Genomic DNA, 8,106 nt, shown 5'->3' on the forward strand with positions numbered 1-8,106 from the left:
TTGGGGAAAATTTGCTTGCATTCCAAATCCTGGGAAACTCAGTCATGATGTGGTCAATAGTAGTTCAAGGCGATTACAATTCTGTTTCTTTTGTTTCACCATTTTCCTGTGATGCTTCTTTACAAGTATAAGGTTTTGATGCAGCTGACAAGAACGATTCATGGATTACGGAAATCTATATTGAAGAGAAGCTTCATATAACTATTACAAAGAATTTGATTCAGTTTTAAAATATTGACAGTCACTATAACGTTTTGAAACTTTTTAACGTTTCTGCCTATGTTTTTGCAGGCAGTCTGAGCAATTTCATCTGTGCATCTTTAATTCAAGGAACATAATATAAATATAGTGCCGCACGTTAAAAAATAACGACAAGTGCTATGTCATTTCTTTCTTAAATAGCGATAAGCTCATGTCCACAGCTATGAACAGTGTTTTAGTGTACATGCTACCAGCCTAAATGTCTATATAACTGCAGTACATGTATAATCTATATAACTGCAGAAAGAAAAAAATCCAACATAAAGTAACTAACTAAATAAATCAGCTAGCAATCGTTACCTTTGCAAGTTCCTTCAATCTTGGCCAGGTTTAAGGAAAATCCAAGTTTTTGAGCTGATCCGCAGACAAGAAACTGGCTAACAGAGATTTTGTGGCATCATTGAGTGACAAATTCCTTCCGCGCCTTTCTTTGAGAAACTCTAATGCTCTTGTAACATCATTTTTCAAAAGGTAACCCCTAATAATGGTATCATACGTAGAGGCATTTGGTATGCAACCCTTATTTTTCATTTCAATGATCAGTTTTTCGGCTTCAATAAACATCCCTTCTTTGAACAAACCATCGATCATAGTGTTATATGTAACAACATCCGCCACAAGTCCTTTGTTGGGGATCTCAAAAAAATAATTTCTTGCCTTCTCAATGTTTCCAACTTTGCAAAGCCCATTCACAAGTACGTTATATGTAACTATACTCGGAGATACCCCATAAGATTGCATCTCGGCTAACATGCTCTGTGCTTTTCTGACTTTTCCAGCCTTGCATAGTCCATCTATTAGTGTATTATATGTAACTTCGTCAGGTTTCAATCCCTTCTTCTGCATTTCCTTAGAGAGTTGAATGGCGTCATCCACCCTAGACGTCTTGCAGTATCCATTAATCAACAGATTGAAGCTGTATTCATCATGTTTGAGGCCCTTATCCGTAACTGAGTCAAACAATCTGTGTGCCTCCTCTAGCTTACCGATCGAACATAGACCAAGTATCATGGAATTGTAAGTACATATATCAGGTTCTTTGCTCAACGTAATCATCCCATCAAATATCTTCGAAGCATCTTCCATCCTTCCTTCTTTAATCAGGGAATCAATAAATACATTATATGTAATTATATCCGGAGATAGCCCATCAGATTGCATCTCAATGAACATGCTATGTGCCGTTTTAAATTTTCTAGCCTTGCATAGTCCAACTATTAATGATATATGTAACCGGGTCCGGTTTCAATCCCTTCATTCGCATTTCCTTAAATAGTTGAATGGCTTCACCCACCCTAGAACTTTTGCAGTATCCATTAATCAACAGATTGAAGCTGTAAACATCTTGTTCGAGCCCCTTATCCGTCATTGAGTCAAACAATCTGTGTGCCTCCTCTAGCTTACCTGTTAAACACAGACCAAGTATCATGGAACTATAAGTAGATACAACAGGTTCTTCACGTAACTTAATCATCACATTAAATATCCTAGAAGCTTCTTCCATCCTTCCTTCTCTACTCAAAGAATCAATTAACACATTAAAAGTAACTACATCGGGTGAAATTCCAATCCCAACCATTTCATCAAAATATCTTATTGTTTCCTTCCATAACCCATGCTTGCAAAATCCATTGATTAGAGTAGTGTAAGTATATGCATCTGCAGAAACTCCTCGACTAGACATGCTATCGAAGACTTTAATTGCTTCGCTTAACATGTCAGAATTGCAAAGCCCGTGAATCAGAGAATTGTAAGTATATGCATCCGCAGAAACTCCTCGACTAGACATGCTATCGAAGACTCTAACTGCTTCGCTTAACCTATCAGAATTGCAGAGCCCATGAATCAGAGAATTGTAAGTATATGAATCTGCAGAAACTCCTCACTAGACATGCTATCGAAGAGTCTGACCGCTTCACTTAACCTGTGAGACATAAATTTTCTAGCCTTGCATAGTCCAACTATTAATGTATTATATGTAACCGGGTCCGGTTTCAATCCCTTCATTCGCATTTCCTTAAATAGTTGAATGGCTTCACCCACCCTAGAACTTTTGCAGTATCCATTAATCAACAGATTGAAGCTGTAAACATCTTGTTCGAGCCCCTTATCCGTCATTGAGTCAAACAATCTGTGTGCCTCCTGTAGCTTACCTGTTAAACACAGACCAAGTATCATGGAACTATAAGTAAATACAACAGGTTCTTCACGTAACTTAATCATCACATTAAATATCCTGTAAGCTTCTTCCATCCTTCCTTCTCTACTCAAAGAATCAATTAACACATTAAAAGTAACTACATCGGGTGAAATTCCAATCCCAACCATTTCATCAAAATATCTTATTGTTTGCTTCCATAACCCACGCTTGCAAAATCCATTGATTAGAGTAGTGTAAGTATATGCATCCGCAGAAACTCCTCGACTAGACATGCTATCGAAGACTTTAATTGCTTCGCTTAACATGTCAGAATTGCAAAGCCCGTGAATCAGAGAATTGTAAGTACACGAATTCGCAGAAACTCCTCGACTAGACATGCTATCGAAGAGTCTGACCGCTTCACTTAACCTGTCATTTTTGCAAAGCCCGTTAATCATAGAATTATAAACAATGACATTTGGTGCAATATTGGAATCATCTATCATTTCGGAAAACAGATGCAGAGCCTCGTCTACTGATTCTCTTTTGCATAATGTGTCTATGATCACACTATAAGAAACAATAGTAGCTTCGCAATTCCATTTAGACATGTTCCTCAGCAAATCAAGAGCATTGTCTAATTCACCAACTCTACAAAGCCCAGTTATTATCGTACCACATGTGATTGCATTCGGTTGAACTCCCCACTTAATCATTTTGTCAAACAGCTTAACGGCACACTGAATCTTTCCCTGCAAACATAATCCCCTGATCAAACTAGTGAATGTGATAATGTTAGGATCATAACCCCTCTTCAGAAGACAACCAAACAAGATGAACCCATAATCAGTCTGCTTTAATTGACAGCAACAATTAATCAACATACTCAATGTAAAGAAACAAGGTTGTATCCCAACTGAATTCATCTTGTTATACAAAGTGATAACATCTGAATAACATCCATTTTTAGACAATGAACTAATTATATGATTGAATACAATACTTGATTGCAGATGATTCGTTTCAACCAATTTATCAAAGTAACCCAAAGCATCATCTAGTTTCTTGATTTTCCCAGACTTACAATCACTAATCACTTCACTTTCAAAATCGGATAGGTTAGAGACATAACTTCTGTTAAAACTTAGAAAGAACAAATGAGGAGGTGGGAATGGAGAATGGTGATTAGAGATTATCTTTCTTAGATGAATCATGATACTGTTTAGGAGGAAGAAGAAAATTGGTTTCAGCTCTAATTGTCACATCCATAGACAACCCTAAATAGACTGAAGCTGAATTGAATAACAGGTCTGACATTCGAATCCCAGCGAGGGCGGATTCCTTTATTTCTTTATTTCTTTAGCCATAAACACAAGTTTTGGTTCACTGATCAGGTGATAATGTTCCACCAGCACTACCCAAGGAGGTGCAAACAAATATCTGAGTCTTTCGGTTGCATGCAACTCTCTTCGTCTTTGTGTTTTTGGAATGTGCATAACACGTCCTCTTACAAAAGCTGGAGTAACACTCCTGTTTTTCACTGTCCTAATAAACTACCCCCTCAATCTGATGTAGAGGTGTTGCATAAATGCATCAGCTTGTATCTTAAGCTGTCAAGGAGTGGAAGTGGCAATCCTTTAGTAAGGACATCAGCAAGCTGCAGAGTTGAAGAGATAAACTCGACATCCACAGCACCAACTTGTATAACAGTATAAGATCTCTGACATAGTGATATTTGATTTCAATGCGTTTGGACCTTGCATGAAAAAACTGGATTCATTGCAAGTGCTCTAGCTTCCATGTTTTCACGGTAGAGATGCTGAGGAGTGGAACAAGGAACATGAAACTCATCTAGGAGTGTGGTTAACCACATAACTTCAGATGCAAGAGTGGAAAGGGCTTTGTACTCAGCCTATGTATATGACTTGCACATTGTCGTTGCTTTTTGGACTGCCATGAAACAAGTGTAGAACCAAAAAACATACAGTATCCAATGGTAGATCTACGTGTATCCGGGCAACCAGACCAATCATAATCAGATAATCCTGAAATCTGAGTAATGTCACCAGAAGCAATGGTAATGCCTGAGCCAAGTGAGGATTATAGATATCTCATGATTCTCTAGACCAAAATCCTATGTCCATGAATTGAGAAGCATAATTTACTGCAAATGCAATATCTGGAGTCAAATACTACAGGCCACCCATAATACTTCTGTAGTTGAGCATGGATGATAGTTTAACATTTGTGCCTCCTCAAGAAGCTCTAAAGTGTACTTTTTTGAGTAAAAAGTAGTGACATGTTGCTTCTAGATTGAGTAACCTCTATCCCTACGAAGTAGTATAATTCCCCTGATGTCATGATTGTTAAAGGCTGATGCCAAATCTTTCTGAAGGGGTTAACATTCTATATAAGACAAAAAGGTAAAAATCAATCCTGACCGCCAGATCATTCAAACAGTAACCCTCTGCTAATCCCGATATCCCCCTTTGGCAATCATGCCAAATCATTCATTGCAAAGGATGATCTAATTGCAAGGGCAATGAAAGTAGATAGCAGTTTTGAAGCACTTCCAATGAGAATAATGTGATCAACATAGAGAAGTAGAAATAAGACATCAGTGCCTTAGAATACATGAATAATGAGTGGTAAGAGTCACTCATAGTGAAGCCAGACTTCATAAGAACCCACTGAATTTCTCAAACCAAGCTCTGGGGGCTTGTTTGAGTCCATATAGAGCTTTATTGAGTTTGCACACATGACCAAGATAATTTGGATCTTCAAAGCCTTATGGCTGCTGCATACAGACAGTCCCAGAAAATCACCATGGATGAAGGCATTAGATGCATCCAATTGCTTAATACACCATCCATTGGTGACTGCAATTTCTTAGGTATATATATATATATATAACAACTTTTTTCAATATTTCAAGGTAGATATCCATATAGGAATAATCTTTGTATAAGAACATCTTTGGGTAGTCTGTACGATATTTTTATATAGAGGTACACCTTGAGTTCATTTACTAACCGTCCATTCAAGAAAAAGACTCATTTTCATTAACTCATCATTTCAGTGGGACAGCTTCTCGCTGGTCTTCCTATTCCTCTTTATAATCCTCAAATCCCCTGTTTTACAGAATTCTATCGGATGTGAGGTTCTCGCGAGGTATCTTTCCATTGAACGGTGACAGTATTAGAATAACCATGGAATATGTTCATCGCGCAGCAGGATTAGAATCTCTTTAATCAGTAGAAGTACGAAAGCCAGAACATGCCCATAAGGAAATCAATCCTGTAGATTATACCCTTGAGAATTTTTTCAAGAACTATGAGGTTGTTATCATGAAGAATGGGTCATCTAAGTGGGGCATTCGCTTGTCAAGAAAGGATGGTCTCTCAGAAATGAAAGAATCATGCGAGATGTTGATTTTCATGACTCTTCGATGGCTAAATTACCCCATCATATTAGTGGGCCCCTATATCTGGCAGGAGTGGAGATGGTTCAACCCTTCCCCTTCCTGTGGGATTTCCTGCTTATGATCCTTGGGTATTCAGATGGCCTGAAGAAGCTAAAGTGGTATGTTACCTTCATCTCTTTCTCTTTCTTTTAATTATTTTGTCTTTCATTTCTCTTATCACTTCCCTTGGTCTCAGATTTCCCAACATGCAAAAAAGGCTAAAAACTTGCCTCATGCGTCACCTTAGCACGATAATGAAGTAAGAAATACTCTTTGTTTAATTTTAACAATATTGTTGCCTCTGTTTATTATCTATCATTATTCGCGTAGGTGGAAGATGTGGTCACTGAAAGCAAGGGTAAGGGTAAAATCAAATATAAGAAAACTGCTTCTAAATCCTCTTCCAAGAGTCTGTCTAAGAAGCGGAAGGAATTTTATCCCTCTTCTTCAAGTTCGCAGTCTAGCGATGATGATATTCTTCTTATTGAAGACCCGTCAATCACAACTTACATGGGTCAGCTATCTAGTATCTATCTGATTCCATGTCAGCAGTTGGTAATGAGGAACTGATTCGTACTTGTGAAACGGTTTCTAAGATATGTGATGCCGCTTCTCTATATCATGAATCCTTCGCGGAGTTTCCTCAGCGTTAAGTCCAATTTTCCAATTTTCTTTGGGCTCTTTGGTAATATCTATACTTTCGCTCTCTTTCTGGTGATGCTTTGATGTCTTTGATGATGTCTAATATTCGCCTTATATCTTCGCAGGTGGCCCGCATGTCTTATGTTGTTTCTTCAGACTATCAAAGAAGACTTCAAAATCTTAAGGCGGAGAATGATAAACTCAAGACCCAAGTTTCCACTTATGAGGATGATATTTCTAGTCTTCGCAGAGGAATAATCAATTAGTTGTTGCGTTAACTTTGTATCTCTTCCGCCTTCTTGTTTGCTCGTTTTCGCTCCCTTTTAATTGCATATTCTTGCAGAGATTTACAATCTATCTGACGAAGCAGTTTTTCTATTTCGCTCCCTTCATCCTCCTGTCGATGATGATTCTCTCCTTGAGCATCTTAATGCTTCCCTAAATAATATTTCTAATGACAAATTAAGAACCTTTTCTTTGGAGGAACTCAAGACGAAATATCAACTTCTCAATCGTGATCATAGAAGTGCATTATCTACCGTAAATAGCTTTAAACGCCAATTTTGTGAATCCAGAGAAAGGATTAAAGTTTCAGAAGCAAGAATTAACTCTCTTATCACTGAGAAAGATCAGGTTGCTCTCAAGGGTGCTAAAGCTTTAAAGGAATTTCAAGAAACTATCCTCCAAGTTCAAATTGAACGAGATCTAGCTTTGAGCGAAAAGAACGCACTTATTAATCATGAGAACTTGATTCATTCCCGACTTCTTATAGAAAGTGATACTAAATTTGGTTGGGATGCTAGGGTATTATATAATGCTAAAAATGATTTAGCTGTGAATGTTAGCCTTGAATCTGATCATGCCACATTGGTTAGGGATATTGTTTCTAAAAAAGAAGGTTGTTTATGATTCTTTTCTACTTGTTATTTCTTGAAAATCATCTCTATGTGGCGTTAACCTTCTGATTTTCTTTCGCGGAGGATGAGAAGAAGTATCTTGAGAAAATTGAGAGTCTATAGGCGAACTTATCCGCTCGTGACTCTAAATAGCACAGACTCAAGAAAAAGCTGACTGTCACTGTTTCCAATAATAACAAGGATGTTATTCGTATTCGTGATACGGCAATTAAGAAAATTTGTACTGATAATGGCATTCCTTTATCAAACTATACCCTTGCTGAAGTTTCTCCTAATGAAGAAGACTCTGATATCTCTGATAGTGAAGGATAATATGAAGAATATGAAGAGATTGAAGAAGAAGTTGGTGATTCCGAAGCTGAGGATGATAATGAAGATGATATGGGCGGAAATTAGTTATCTTTCTCTCTTTTAAATTCCTTTTCATCTTTTTGTATATCAGATACTTGCTAGTCTTTGAAATTTCTTCTTCAATGTAAATTCTTTAAGTATTTGAGGTTTCTTCAATGTAAATTCTCCATGATATATGCTTGCATCTATAAAAGGGGAAAAAACTGTTCTTTCCAACAGTTGGAGTTAATTTGGTGGTAATAACATGTATAGCAATATTCGCTCATAATAATAAATATCCTATGTGTAAGTCTATCATATGGGAACGAGTAACACTCTTCTATATGCTTGCA

General features: G+C 37.3%; 1 pseudogene; it reads right to left on the reverse strand.

The window, feature by feature from the left end:
• LOC113280188 lies at positions 1-3,615 on the reverse strand (annotated as a pseudogene).
• Between the last annotated feature and the right edge of the window lie 4,491 nt (positions 3,616-8,106).

This window comes from Papaver somniferum, chromosome 5 (genome assembly GCF_003573695.1).
Source record: "Papaver somniferum cultivar HN1 chromosome 5, ASM357369v1, whole genome shotgun sequence".
Classification (NCBI taxonomy): domain Eukaryota; kingdom Viridiplantae; phylum Streptophyta; class Magnoliopsida; order Ranunculales; family Papaveraceae; genus Papaver; species Papaver somniferum.